Source organism: Pelodiscus sinensis, chromosome 9 (assembly GCF_049634645.1).
Source record: "Pelodiscus sinensis isolate JC-2024 chromosome 9, ASM4963464v1, whole genome shotgun sequence".
In the NCBI taxonomy this organism is placed as follows: domain Eukaryota; kingdom Metazoa; phylum Chordata; order Testudines; family Trionychidae; genus Pelodiscus; species Pelodiscus sinensis.
The window spans coordinates 30081022-30096620 of record NC_134719.1 but is presented as its reverse complement, the minus strand read 5'-3'; the positions used below and the strand labels follow the sequence as shown (position 1 = coordinate 30096620).

The window sequence follows — 15599 nt, the reverse complement described above, 5'->3', positions numbered from 1 at the left end:
ATTAACCATTAAAATGGTTTTACATAAATATTCTTTTGTAAATCATATTATTTCTTAAAATCTGTGTTGACATTACAGATTACAAATGGATTCATTAAGCAAAACTATTTGGTGAAATTTCTTTGATTTTTTTTTAAGTGTACAAATATGTGTTTACATTTTAATCCGCAAACACATTGCTTTAGCAAAAATAATTTAAACTTTAATATTTTAATGACACTATAACTAAATGACCTGTAATGAATTAAGATTTTTAGAGATCTTGTACAAAGAACTTTAACTGCAGGTAGGGGTGCAGACAGACATATATAATAATATAATTATTTTGCTTTTGAATGATTGTGGTTGCCACATTTGCTTTTAAACTAATTATCACAACAGCTTGTAAAAGACATAATTCCCTCTGGGTATTTTTTGTTTGATATATACAGTGCCTGTTTACAGAATTATTTATATAATAATATTCAAGTTTGTCCTTCTGTCAGATTTAGCTTTGTAAAAGATTCTTAAAGAACTGGATTAGTATATGAATTCCCCATAATCAGGGATGATAAATGCAGGAATTAGAAGAGCGTGGTTCTTGCAAAGTGAACTTAGAATTTCTTCCAGTAGATGGATCTTCGTGGCATACGAAAGATGAGCTTTAAGTTTCACAGTCTTTACCTGGGCAAAACTCCCAATGAACTCCATAGATAAGGCCTGAAATGCTTATTTTAGTGATAGTCAATTTTTTTTTGACTGATCCATTTTTGTGATTTTTTTTTTTCCAGAACAGCTCATTAAGGTGGTAGTGTAGTGATTTACATTCTGCAGGACTTCTTACTACCAGGAAGGATTTAAAAACTAGATTTTAAAGAACACTGTGTAATTCACAGGCACTGCCTTTGAGCCATGTGACCTTTCTTCTGTCCCGGATAATGAAGAAGTGAGACGCAAAGGAAGGTGGTGCAGAAACAGCCAAGAAATCTTATCCAGCTCACATGTATACAAGCTGCATTCCCATAAGAAAAGTGTGGACATGTAAATATTTGTGTGTGTGTCTGCTGATGTGCAGAGAGCATGCTTTGAGAGAGAACTAATCAAATGACATAATTTATGGTCCAGTGGAAATAGGGGACCAAGGGAGCAATTACACAGAGGCCTGGCATTTCAGAGAGGACTAAAGCTCCTGGCTACTGCTGCAGCAGCAGTGGTGGCTAGAGCCCCAGTGTTACCCGCACAGATTTCTTTATTATTCACACACACTAGAGACACTCACCCTTACCCAGTTCCTAGGGCTCAGGGTGTAACTTCCTGCGGGTCTGCAGGATCTTTCACCATTGAAAGAGCCTTACACAGTAATATCCTTATTTTCTATTGATAATTACCAAGCAAACAGAATACACATGCTAAGCACACAGTGTCATGCTCACCAGTCCTGATAAAGGCAGGCAGACTTCCCCTGTTGGCCAGGCAAGGTCAGTCTCTCTGGATCCTGATTGCTGCACGTCACAGTTGTGTGGAGGAGTTCTGGAAGCTCTGGTCTTAGTCTCTGTCTTGGAGGCGAGTTCGTTTTCCAGGTCTTTCCTACACCACCTTCTTGCTCTTCCTTTCCTCTCATTTTCTTTCCCTTTTTCTTTCATGCTGGTCTCCTTGGACCCCAGTTTATATAGTGAAACTTGAGTCCTGCTTGGCTATTCCTTAACCAATTTTTTATTTTATTTTATACTCTGGTTTTATTATATACTCTGATTTCTTGTCAGATTGCATAAATCTTTCATTTTTTACTAAAGATTTCCATGGAGAGGATAATTTTACTAACCAATCATATCATAACACACTAAGCCCGGATGCAGGAATTTCTGGGGGGCAGGGTGCATCTTTTGTAAATGTGGACCGCAAGGGTATGAATGCACCCGCCACGGTCAGTGTTCCCTCTAAGTTGCACTGCAGCACAGCTTCAAGGGTGATTAATTAGCCCTGCCCAGTCAGGGGCTCAGTGCATGGAGCTGATTGATTGGGTGGGGCTGATTAATCACCTGTGAAGCTGTGCGGCTTAGAGGGAACACTGCCCGTGGTCCCCCAACTAAGCGGGAAAGTCAGCCCAGCCTTTCCCCAGCTGGCCAGCCAGAGCATGGGGGAAGGAGGCTTGGGCAGCATGCCGCTCCTGTCTTCCCCTGGCTGGCCAGAGCATGCTCACTTGGAAATTATAAGGGGGTGCTTTGGCCCGTGAATGGGCCTGTATTCTGTAACAGAATTACCTAACCAATTATACCCCACCACCTTAGTTGATTTGCAGCTAGCAAAGTTAATTATGCAGCAGACAGAAACAATTGAAAACTAGACCGAGATCATACAGACAAACAGTAGGAAAGTGAGGACCGTAATGATAGAATGAGGATTCCAAAACCTCAACTATTGATAAACAGTTTCTTGCCAGATGAAATGCTGTTAAACTAAGTTTTTCTTTACCCAGCTTGAGATCTTTTTCTTTATCTGGTGACCTGGGTGCCATTAGGACAGGGTCTTCTCCTAGCAACATGGCGTGACTCTATTTTAATGTAATTTAGATGGAATGTGAGTCAGTGACTCCTGAAGAGTTGTGGAGGCTACGGTTGTGGGACAGTCACCAGTACCATGTGTAAAGGCCTATACCTGGAGACTGGAAATCAACATTACAGAGAGTAGGAGTGTAACCATATCACACCCCACTAAAACAAACTTGTTTTCCTATTGTTCCCAAACAACCATGCAGCCTCTTTGCCATTGGGAAGGTGTGTGATTGTGAAGAAGTCGGGAACTACCAGCTTCAAAAGTTTCACTGCCCTGGTTGTTGTGGAGGAACAAAACAGCTGAGTGGGGAGTCTCTCTGCCTCCAGCCTAGAGACTCTGACACCAAAGATTTCACGGCAACCAGACCCACCCTCACCCTTTCCTCCAACTAGGGTAAGTAAATTCCCAGACAGGCCTGGCATCCTGATCAACCTTAATGTGCCTCAGTGGACGTGGTCCAGCTTTACTTCTCTGACTGCTTCAAGGTCAGACAGAGATAATCAGTAACTCAGCCAGGGGAAAGGTATCAGGAAACAATGAGAAACACCTTCTGTCTGAGGGAAGCAGCTGACATTTCCTTCCCAGAGCAGGTGCACATTGCTCTGGCTACTGAGATGTGTATTGCCAAAGAAACAGAATGGCTAAGCGGACAACCACACTGATAGGAGTCAGAGGACCTGGATTCTGCCCCAGTTTTGCCACTGTCTTGCTGCAAGAGCAAATCAGCTAAACTCTGTATGTCCTAGCTGCCCCATACGTGAGATGATACAAAATACAATGCTCTTCATCAGTAGTTCTCAAAGATAAGTAAGACAGTGGCTTTGAATGATCAGAAGTACAGATCTTGGTGCCAATTTCCCAGTGGGGCTGGCCACCACTGTGGGCCTGGAGGGAAGGTGTGGGGGGCTGGCTCCATGCCCCCAGAAGGTGCAGCGGTTCAGGTGGAAGGGGTAGGGTCGAGGGCAGTCAGTCCTTAGCACTGCTGGACTTGTGGCGGTGGGCCCTCCCCCCAGCTCTCAGAGCCGTGTGGAGTGGCAGAGCAGTACTCCCATGGCAATTCAAAGGGACCCGGTGTGACAATTTGGTTAATCTGTAGTCATATTGGAAGGCCAAAAAGCCCCCCTTTGCAGCCAGATTGAAGAGTTGTGGAGTCTGCTTTGGCCCTGCTCTCTCATGCATTTGCAAACCTCCTTATTCTGTGGTCATCTGCAAATGTGCTCACCACTGAATATGTTCTAAAGAAACACCTGGTACAGCTCTGCCCATATTGCAACTTGGTCTTTCCTTTTCCCCTTTCAGTGTCATCGACCAAAAATCCTCTAGGAGTGTTATTGCTTCCAGACTGTCAGATGTAGCAACGGAGACACTTGGAAGTTCCAGTGTGGGAACTACTCTTACAAGCACGTTTATGAAAGTCTGTATTAACTTTGCACAGCAACCATTTAGTAAGTGCTGAAAGGATCAAATAAGTATGGAGCAAACAGATGGATACCAGTAAAACTGAAACCCTGACACTCTGATGACACAGTGTTAGGGTTGATTCTGCTTTGGGCAGGGGGCTGGACTTGATCTCCTAAGGTCTCTTCCAGCCCTAGGATTCTACATTCTCCTTCTCAATCTCGGGTAATTGAACAGTTGTGTAACTGCATGAATTCTTATTGGTTACTCGACTATTCTATAGCCCCTGGGGGCAGGGCCGGCAACCAGTGCAATCCAGCCCCACTCCCAAAGAGCCCCTGCTACCCCGCGCTGCTGCCTCTATATCAGAGGCAACCGCACAGGATGCCAGGGGAGCCATTTCGAATACCAGCTTCCCACGCACTAGCTGCCTGCCACCTCACTCTGCTGCCTCTGATACAGAGGCAGTAGCACAGGGTGGCAGCAGCCCCTGTCTGTGGGCAGAAGCTGCTCTAGCCTCTGTCCGCAGGAAGCTAGGACCCCCGCGGACAGGGGCTGCTGCAGGGGACCAGTCTCTGTCTGTGGCTGGTCTAGGCTTGCTGCAGACTGAAGCAGCCTCCCACCCCCACACTGCTGCCTCTGATAGAAGAACCATGCAGCTGGTGCTGGGGAAACAGGCTTTTAAGCCGGCTTCCCCCAGCACTGGCTCCTGTTTCCTCCCCTTGCTGACTCTGATACAGAAGCAGCGGGGGAAGGGGGAGGAATGCAAGCAGTTGCTTATTGGTTAATCTAGTCCTAGGCAATTACTTGTGCACAGTAGGGATGTAAACCTATTGTGTAATTCACAATGGGGGAAGAATTGTGATACCTGCAATGTTATCACAATCAGTACACAGACTGAACTACATTCTCCCTCATTCCTTTAATTCAGAACTGATTCTAGTGTTCTCTGGAGTTCAGGGAGTCTGGCTTTCAAGTGCTGTTTGCTTGCCATGTACAACCCTTTCTCTGAACTCTTTAAATGCTGCTGTCAAGTCAGTTTCCCAGATTAGTGCATCCAAGCCATAGCAGCAGAAGTCTTTGCAGGAACCAAATCAAGATGTAGTTGTGTAGGGTCATTTTTACTAGAAATGTAGTGAATTCAGTGTTTGAGGGGGCAGGGGTAACCGTGCATCTGGATTTCTCTCTGGGACTGGCAAGGGCAGGCTCTGAGCAGTCTGGGCTGTTCTGGAGAGAGAATAAAGTGGTAGAAGGAATAGATCCACAGCTTGTGTAAATATTACCACAATATGAGGATCTGGCACCCAGAGGTTTAAAACAGTTATGCAGAGACCTAGGTTGTATAGGCTCTTACCTGAAAATGTACCTGGCTTGTCCCAGTTCCTCCCAATCTGAGATGCATTCTTCATCCTCCCTTCCCCAATTCCTCCAAAGAAGCCACTGAGAACAGCTGGCACTTCCTAGTGCATCCACTCACAAACCAGCAACAGTTGAGAGAATTGTATAGTGGGGCTATATTGAATTGTGTTGTCTGTGAGGACAGACTGTTGGAAGCCATTTTAGAATAGTTTAAGCCCCACAGGAGCCTATCTTAGTAGGGCCTTTCCAACCTGAAAGGAAGTGGAATGTTTTCTCTTAATTGCACAAAAACTCCTAGTCGCTAGAAAGCGTTTTGCTCGATGACATGATGTTTGTGTACTGACTGAGGCAATAGGTGTAGGGATAGACAGGTCTGTATTTCACCAAGCTCCACACCATCACTTGGCTGAGGTGACAAACCTTTTACAAATAACTTTTTGAGGTTTGCTGCATTTGGTCTTTTCTGCTGTGACTGCATAGACAATACTAAGTAACTTTAGGAAACTAACATTTTACAAAGTCTCAGAGAAGTATCTGTGTTAGTCTCTAACTTTAAAAACAATAAATTGTCCTGTGCCACCTTTAAGACTTAGCAAAAATATATGCAGTATCATGAGCTTTTCTAGGCATGAAAATTCATGATACTACATATATTTTTGTTAGTCTCAAAGGTGCCACATGAACACTCATTGGTACATTTTATGTTTCACTCATTTTTTTTTAAACTTAATGTCCAAAAATGTTCAATATTAATGAAATCTGGGGAAAAGTCAGATCTGACCACTAGGCTCTCTTTTTATCTGATCCAAATATTAAACTTCATATTGTGCAGATTTCTGTTTTGGTTTAATGAATGAGAATCAAATAAAAAATTGCATTTCCCTTGAGAAAGTTCTCGCGGTTACATTAACACAAGTGCCATATATTGCAATTCAGCTCATGTTACTTGCACAAAAAGACTTTATGTGGATTATATGGACAATAAAAGATGCAGGACAGCACTTTTTTTTTTTTTAGAGAGATGATCTAATACTTACAATATGTTCTAAGCTTTCCTAACCCCTTCTGAACAATGATTTTGCTTGTTGAATTAATTGTGCACCTCACTTTATTTATTTTAAAAGTTCCCTTTAAGGTATCTTGAATGTTGTTTAAATATTCTTTCTTCTCCACACCTATGCCATGTAATTAGAATTAGGATATTTATGTTTTGTAATTTGTAAAATAACTTAAATGCCTCGAGTTGCCTTGAGTTCAATGTAATCTTTGGCCTGACCTTTTACCAATCAGTTCTAAACTTTTAGGGGGTTGTGGGATTTTTCTCTTTTTTCTTTTTAAGAGTAAGATGATGGAGTCTGGGACCATCTCACTGCAAGTAAAGAGTAAAAAAGAACTTCCAGTTGTTTGTGGAACACTAAGGGCATATGTTTGCTAATAGATAGCCCCAAGATTGTGAGGAAGAATGACTAATGAAGACAGTGCAGCCAGACAGTGATACTCATAAATCAGGGTGAATCTGCAAGAATGCAATTAGATCACCCTCTCATGTGAGAGCCATTGCCAAAGGAGAGCCCATGATGCACAACAGAATGATAGAGCTGGTCATTGCTCCTGCTTACCCGAGAAGAGAATACCTGCCTTGAATAAAGGCAGAGGCAGTGTTGCCTCTAGAGATGTGCTTTCCAACAACCCTTTCTTGAACCACTTCATGAGTATCTTGGCATGGAAGCAAGCAGGGAACAAGCTGTTTTCTGCAAAACAAGATCTCTAGATTGAACTCCCAGGGATTGATGTTTTAGCTCCTACTGGGGCTCCCCTCAGCAGTCTCTTAAAAAGTACCCAGAGAAAGATACACAGGATAAATTCTGAGCAATATAACCATGGGGGAGAGGAGGAGCTATCCATGTAGAATGTTTGGGGCCTTTCTTTCACTGCAGACCCTTAGGATCTACAAGGACAGGCAGCTTTGCCCCCTCTTTACTCACAGCCCCCCCATGAAAACTCTCCTGAGGGGATGCTTCCGAGATCACCCCACAAGGTTTGTGCCTTTACATCTGAATCATGGACCTAGAGATGAAAGGCTCCTACATCCCATTACCAATCCCCTCAGGCATTCACTTTGTTAAATCCAGTTTGAAATGAATCAAACAATAGATTCATAGATTCCAAGGCCAGAAGGATAATCTAGTTTGATGCCCTGCACAACGTTAGTCCTAGAACCTCCCCAAAATAATTCCTAGAACATAGCTTTTAGAAAACTTTTAGTCTTGGTAAGAGTTCCTGCACCTCCCTGGTCTAATGGACAATGGTGTACAGGCAGTCCCCGACTTACGCGGATCCGATTTACGTCGGATCTGCACTTACAAACGGGGCTTTCTCGCCCCGGAGGTCGAGGTGGCGGATTGCTACCTGCGAGCTCCGGGGCGAGAGAGCCCCGTTCGTAAGCTGCTCCGGTGCCCCTGGTCTGCTGGAGACCGTCTCCAGCAGACCAGGGGCACCGGGCAGGTTCCCGCGCCTCTGAGGCTTTGCCAGAGCAAAGCCTCAGAAGCGCGGGGAACCGCCGCTACTGCCGCTTCAGTCCCGGTGCCTGTGGTCTGCTGGGGACCGTCCCCAGCAGACCACAGGCACCGGGACTGAAGCGGCAGCCGCGGCGGGGTCCCGCGCCTCTGAGACTTTGCCAGAGCAAAGCCTCAGAGGCGCGGCACCCCGCTGCCGCTGCGGCTCTGCTCCCCGTGTCCCTGGTCTGCTGGGGGGGGGGGCGCAGCTAGTGTGCCCCCCCCCAGCAGACCAGGCTTTTGTTTTGGACCCTGGGGCAGAGCAGCTGGGGCGCTGCCGATTGGTCCTGCAGCGCTGCTCTGGGCACTACTGGACCAACCGGGCAGCACCCCAGCTGCTCTGCCCCAGGTCCTGATTCAGCCGCTGCTGGTCAGTTTCAGCAGCGGCTGAATCAGGACGCCTGGGGCAGAGCAGATGGGGTGCTGCTGGGTTGGTCCAGTAGCACCGAGGAGCGGCGCTACTGGAGCAACCCAGCAGCACCCCAGCTGCTCTGCCCCAGGCGTCCCCAAGTCAGCTTCTGCTGAAACTGACCAGCGCTGACTACAGGAAGCCCGAGGCAGAGTTGCTCTGCCCCGGGCTTCCTGGAATCAGCTGCTGATCAGTTTCAGCAGCAGCTGACTTGGGGACGCCTGGGGTTCTTAAGTTGATTCTGTATGTAAGTCAGAACTGGCGGTCATTTCAGCAGCGGCTGAATCTGGACGCCAGTTCCGACTTACATACAGATTCAATTTAGGGACTGTAGGTTTGTTCTTATCTTGTACGTAACCCGGGGACTGCCTGTACTGACATTTTCTGATGGACAATATCATCTTGGCCTTTCAGTTGATAACCACAATGACTGATTACTTTTCTCAGTCACTTCAAAGTCTTCATTGGCTGCACCTGCCTGCCACAGCAGTGCCCTGCAGTGAACTTTTAGATCATATTTTAGTGTATAAAATCCAGGCTTCTAGGTAGCTGTTTTTGCAGCAAGCAGTGTACTCCATGTGCTGTACCTCATTGGCTTTTCCAGAATCCTCATGTTTAGGCTATGGCTTAGACTCTGCCCTTTGATGAGACAAGTTGCATTCCCCGGCTTGTCTTTAAAATCTCTTGCAATTTTTATAACTGTTGTTGCTAGTCAAAGAGGCCTTCAGCATGTTAGGGATTGGTCAAGTTCTTGATGGAATTTGGGTGAAGGTTTATTGAGTGAACTCTTCAATTTTTTTTGACTGCTGTACAGCATGCTTAGATGTTTTATTGACATACCAGTAGAGAAAGCTAGGTGAGGCTATTCCATGGGGTCAACAGATTCCATGGGCCTTTGGGCAAGGTATGATTGTGGGATTGGCTTTGCACCCTGGAATGGGCAGGGCCTCTGGTGGTAAGAGCAGGGCTGGGGGCAATGTTCTTTCTAATATTTTCCATCCATGTGCAAAATCAATTCTGTTGTGTGCACCAAGGCATGTGCAGATGTGCACCACCAATAGAAACACATGCTGCCATCTGTGGGTGCTATGGGCACTCTGCAAGTCAGCTGGGTGACATTTGAATCTCTCCCGGGTGGCTGTCCATGTGCTCAGCTTACAGGGAACTGTGGCCAAGGTCAGCCAGCCCTCACCTTAAGGCTGCGCAGAGCACAGTATGTGGCGCTCTGGGGGCAATTTGAAGGGCCCAAGGCTCTGGCTGCTATTGCAGTAGCAGTGGCGATGTCCAGGAACCCCAGGCTCCTTTGAATTGCTGGGCTGCAGGGCGACTGCCCCCTTAGTCTCACTCCTTCCCACCCCCATTGGCAGGCCTAAGCTATTCCAAACTATGTGAAGTAGAAGAAAAAAATCTCATAATCCAAGGACACATCTGGTCATTTTGGTGCCAGGCCATAAACCTCTGACCCCAAGTATAAGGTTTTACCCCACAGTAAAAACAATTTAGTCTTTGAAACAACATGTAATGCTCCAGAACAGTGGGTTTTAAAGTGAAAGATTATGGTCTCCTTCATCCTCCAGCACCGGTGTAACGTGGGTGAAATAGTTTTAGCTAGAAATGGATCACTTTTCCCTAAATGAGTCCCCCACGGTTTGATGATACTTTTGTAACCATGAGTGAAGCATGGCATGTACTGTGCTTCTTCCACTCTTCCAGGAGCCTTATTTCTAGGCTTTCCCTGGGAGTTTGCCCCTTATACAACAAGAAGTAGGTTGTGCCCACGAAAGCTCGTGACACCAGCTACATTTTTTGTTAAGTCTCTAAAGTATTGTAGGACCATACACTGTTTTTTCAGTTAGACTAACATGACTTCCCCTCTGAGACTTTTAAACATGCTGATGTATAATTGTCATGGAGTTCTCTGGTACAAGACTGGTTGGGCTGGATTAGACACATGCACAGGTAACAGAACATCCAGAGCTCAAGGAGAGGCTAAAACATATATGCCTTCATGCTCAAGCTAAAAGCCAACCACTAATTAAATAAAAAGAAACTTTAGAAATAAACTTTAATTATAGGCAGATTATGCCATTTACATCCATTATGAAGATTGTTGCAGTTCTTAGAATCTGGTACTGATTTCTGAGACTCAGAATCTCAAGGAATCAGCAGCTGAATGGAAGTGACTGAGGCAGATAAGATGTGATATCCCTCTTTTAACCTCTGAACACTGGGTCCTATGAAAGAACATGCAAACAATCCCCACTGTTTTCCAGCAGGCTCCTCTGAAATGATGGGGAGCATGGGGGATAGGTAGAGACTGTGGCGAGGAATTTTTTAGAGGTTTTTTAAAAAGTGGTTTAAGGGAGAGAATATCTGTGACTTCCTCTCTGCTTTAGTAAAAGGAAACTGCAACAGGATAGTCCAGGTACTTTCAATAATCACTTGATTAATTTGAATGTATCTGTGGAGAGCAATCTGTTAGCTAAAATTTTCTGAATGCTGATCTGAAAAGTCATATGTTCCTCTAATAAAATATAGGCCTCACAACCAACAGACAGGACTTTTTAATTTAGCTAGCGGTGGGACAGTTGCCATATACCTACCTGTGCACATCAATTTGTTTATTAAATGTTGATTTAACAAAGAGAGCTGTGTTCCCCTTTTATTGGCTCTCCAGCTGTAAACACAGTATGATAGGTGTCAGGAAAGTAGTTATTACAAGTTGATGTAGCGATTGCTTAATATAGAGGAGCCACATAATGTGAGTGTAATAGTATTTAAACTTCAAATTAAAAATGAAAGGTTGAGCACTTTATAGATCTCATTTCTAACCAGACAGGCACTCGGTTTTCCTTTTTGAATGTCGCATTATAATTATGTCCAGGTTTAGTGGTACTCAATTTTCACTGTACATTTTTCTAATGCCTTAGTCAGGCTTAAATGTAACTAACAGGGTAGGACCTTGAGACACCAGCCCTTGCAGGTTTATGCCATTTTTTACATTTCCCTGTTTGTAATCTCTATATTTGTAAGACCTGTTTGTACTCTATATTTCTCTGTAGACAGGAAGTTCATAGCTATCTTGTTCCAGGGTTTTTAGAATAGCCTTTGTTCTGATGAAGTAGTGCACTGTAGTTAGTATCATTGGTCTAGAAAAATTTCTCTTGGCAAAGATCCGCATGTGTCAGTTTTCTTTTGCGTTGTAGTTTCTGCTGCAACCATATGGACACTAGTTTGATAGGAGTCTATGACCCTCAAAACAGCTCAGTGAGTCATGGAAAAACTGAATTCACCCGTATAGAGTTTAATCTGTCCTTCTCTGATACATTTAATTTCCATTTGACAGGCTCTACTCAGTTACATGGTATCTGACTTGGCTTTGGAAACCTGGCAACAGGCAGAACACTGCATTATGTAAAGAGTCACCTCTGCAGAAAAAGGATGAATATAAATATTAATGAGGCTGTAACTCATTTACACTTGTGGATATTAAAGCTGTTGTATAGCACATGGTTCGTTTCTCAGGAAGAATTACTTTTCAGTGAAAATCCAAGCAGCAACATCTTCTATGTGTTTAGTAAAACTGGACTAATATAACATATTTTATGGGTCTAGTCTTCTGCTTAAGCATATATTAATCTTAAATTAGGAATCCTTTTATAATCTGATGAACAAAATGATTATTTTAAGCAGAGAGGTTCCAGTCTGCAGAAACTGGAATGGCTAGATTTGTGATTTTTGGATCAGCACATTCTAACAGGAAAAGGATCAGCCTCAAAGTTATAAAACATATTATTGTTTAAAACAAATTACATGGAGCTGTAAATTAACATAATACAGACTGTCCAAAATTAAAATTCATCATTTTCTCATGGAGTAAATTGATATAATTGATAGGGAGCTGTGCCCTGTGCTTGCTACACTTGTCAAGCCCCCTCTCTCTGGCCACTTTCCTGGCCAGAGAACCTGTTAATTTTGCATTGATTATATAAATCTTGCACTGGTGTTATACAGAAAAGTGAACAAAGCTGTTTAGAAAAAAACCTGGTAATTAGTCTATTGTTTATGTACTATATGTTACAGACGGATCTACAGACAGAGCTCAGTTTCGCAGTTGGTTCCAGTTGAAGTGCAAGTAAGCGAGACACTGCAACTCCACTTCCAAGTAGGATGACGATCTTATTCTGGTTGCATAGCATGAAAAACTTATATATAAGTAAGAGAGAGTGCCATTAAGCATATTTTCAGTAGAATAGGTTAAGAATTTAATTGCCTCTCTTAAAGCAAAAGCATGATGATATTGTTGTTTAAGGCTTTATTGGCAGGTCAATTTGGATCAAATTTTAGGCCTATTATCAATAAGATTTTACAAAAGCTAAAACAAATTACACTTTTCTGTGAATAAAAACTTTCTTTAAAATAAAGATTTTCACTGTAATGTTGTCAACTCAGACATCTGTTGCAAAGTATTAGAACCAGCACATGAAACTAACTAGACATAAGAGGAATTGAATAATCTATTTCCATTGCCTAAAAAGACAGAAATTAAAACAAACAAGAAAGCATCCATCATGAAAAGCAATTAGAATGTAAATAGTTCTTTTAATTTTAGTTAAAAGAAAATGTTACGTATATTATAACTTGCTGGTATCCCTCTAATTCAAGCTACTGCCATGGGACCATTTTGCCCTATGTAGTCGGTGTCGAGAACATCCATAATCAAGTGCTGTGATGTTTGTACTCAGTTTCTCCCCAAGATCCAGTTTGCATCCATTCAGGATTTTGGTTTGTGGATTTCTCTATTGAAGAAGGAACGCTTTCTGCTTGTAGTGAGCAGGGGTGGCTGCTCACTGACTCCAAGGAGGGAGAACCCCTCTCTGAGCCTGGATGGGTTGAGCTGGAGCCTGCCCCTTTAAGTCCGCAGCAGCCTGGAGGAGGAGCAGGAAGTATAAAAGCTAGGCCCAGAAACACTGTAAGGGGTTGGCTGTTGGAGGGAGCAGAGGCCTACCCTGAGAAGGCTGAGGAGATGGCTGTGGGCAACTGGCCTGGGCCACCAAGCCCTAGCCCGGAGGAAGGGACCCTTTTCTCCCTACCGCTAGACTGGAACCATACAGACCCTGGGGACCACCCCTGACTGGGGGAATAGGTACAACCAGAGGGGGATTCTGGAAGTGGCCCAGGGGAAGCAACAGATGATCAGGCGGATCTGATCACCCTTTAAACTGGGTCAGCAGGCTTCGGTGTGGATCCCCTGCTTACCCCAGTGGCTGCAAGGCTGCCACTGCTAGGGCCCTAGGCCGGGACGTGGTGGAGTAGGGAGGGCCTCTGCCTTTGGGTGGCAGTCTTCCCCTCTCTACTTGTGCCGTAGAAACTGTTTGCTTGTCTACCTCACCCTGAACCAGAGCCTGGGCTGGCATTGGACTGCCGAGACTGTTTATTTGCCTGCCTCGCCCTGAACCGGGGCCCAGGCCACCATTTTGATGGTGAGGGAATTGTTGGTTGATTGGCCTGCCTTCTGGCTCTGGTCTTAAAGGGGCCACAGGGCTAGGACGTACAGGGCAGGGACTCAGGACCGAATAAGAACTCTTACACTGGCCTTATACAGCTAAGCTGTGTTCTGATACACAGCCATGACATCAGAGATCTGTGAGAGAACCAAGGAAAATGAGAACAGAGTTTTTATCAGAAATAGTCCTGGTTGAGAGCTCTAGTCTGTTCATTTGGTTCTTATACCATTCACACAAAGTGTTCCACACAATGTATTCATTCGATTCCACAAAAAGAGCAGAATTGTTCCCTATAAGTGCTCCTCAGCCCTCATCAGATGTGAACATCCTCAGAGATGAAAGCAATTATGTCTCCATTTACATTCTTTGGTCCCTCCAAAGTGATTGACAACAAAATGGCCACTCCGTGTCAATTATTATGTTGGTGATTTTTGTGACATTTATTCAAAGCTCGATTGAGCCTGACAACTCATTTCATGTTGTTAAAGATTCCATTGGTAATCTGGAACCACCCAGTTCTTCACAAAATAACCTTCAAAACTGCAGCATGCAAATAAAAAAGTGAGAGCCTACAATACCTCGGTGACTACTCTCCTATCCATCTTTCCACTATTCCTAATCAGTTGAAATCAAACTATGAACTGAACCTTAAAATAAATGTCAGATAGGAATAACGAGACCCATCTAGCATGAAATTTATGAAGAACACTTTTAAAAGAATCTCGTGCTTGCCTTTAACTATATGCAAATTGTAGTTAATTACAACACAGGAAAACTAGGTAAGGAATACACACTTCCAGGTTCCATTAATCGTAGCAAGCCACTAAAGCATCATTTCTGAAGTTACCAGGATTCATCAAAATCTCATCATTGAGTATTTAGCTCATATTTTTGTTCTTTTAAAAAACATAACTAACATAGAGAGTCATCTTTATCCACAGGCTGAGTACGCAATTGTGTAGGACACCTAAACATTTGGGGCACCATTGGGTATTAATGACTACCCACCCACCTCTTCCTATCTGTGTTCTGTGACTCTGCTTTCTCTGGAGAGGATCTAATTAATTTAAAAGTGATAAAGCCTGCCAGAGGGATTGGTATTAGAAGGACATCAAATCTGTGAAAGAGCCATTCAGTGGTAATGAAGCCATTTAACAGGAATTTACCAACCCCAGGTATATACTGTCAGTTTCTGAATTTACTGTGTTAGTCTACAAGATCTTAGTTTACAATTTGCTTTAAAAAATATTTCATTAGTGTTTTGCTGAAGATTATAAAATCACATTTCTAAAAAAATTGTGGTCTCCCTCCTAGGGATGTGAATGACTAGTCGCTCCCTCCCCTTGCTGTCTCTATCAGAAAGAAGAAGCAAGGAGGGAGGGAAGAGGAGCAGGTACGTCAAAGTGGCAGTGACAGTGCCACGTGGAGCCTGAGGCCAGATCCCAGGCTCCAGACAACATTGCCGCTGTGAAACACCGCGTGCAGCCGGGGGCCAGCTGGGGTGTTTCAAAGCAACAATGCTGTGTGGAGCTGGGGACTCCCCCTCTGCCCCAGGCTCCGTGCAGTGCTGCTGCTTTGAAATGCTGCCTGGGACTGGGCTCTCCGCAGCGTTTCAAAGCAGCAGTGCCACATGGAGCTCAGGGTCAGTGCAGGAGTCTGCCACTTTGAAACACCGTGGGAAGCGCGGGGCCAGCAGGGGACTACCCCGTTGGCCCCATGCTCCCTTCAGCACTTTTGCCTTTGAAGCGTAGCAACAGCCCTAGTGCTGTTGCTACATTTCAAAGGCGGAAGTGCTCTATCAACTAATTGAATAGTGGATTCAAATTGCATCCACTATTC

General features: G+C 44.2%; 1 long non-coding RNA gene across 1 annotated transcript; it reads left to right on the top strand.

Moving 5' to 3' along the window:
* Positions 1 to 239: 239 nt before the first annotated feature.
* On the top strand, positions 240 to 7601 carry LOC142830575 (uncharacterized). Its single transcript, XR_012905945.1, has 3 exons — positions 240 to 1020; positions 2735 to 2925; positions 3832 to 7601. It is a non-coding gene; the product is annotated as an uncharacterized LOC142830575 (long non-coding RNA).
* Positions 7602 to 15599: the final 7998 nt, after the last annotated feature.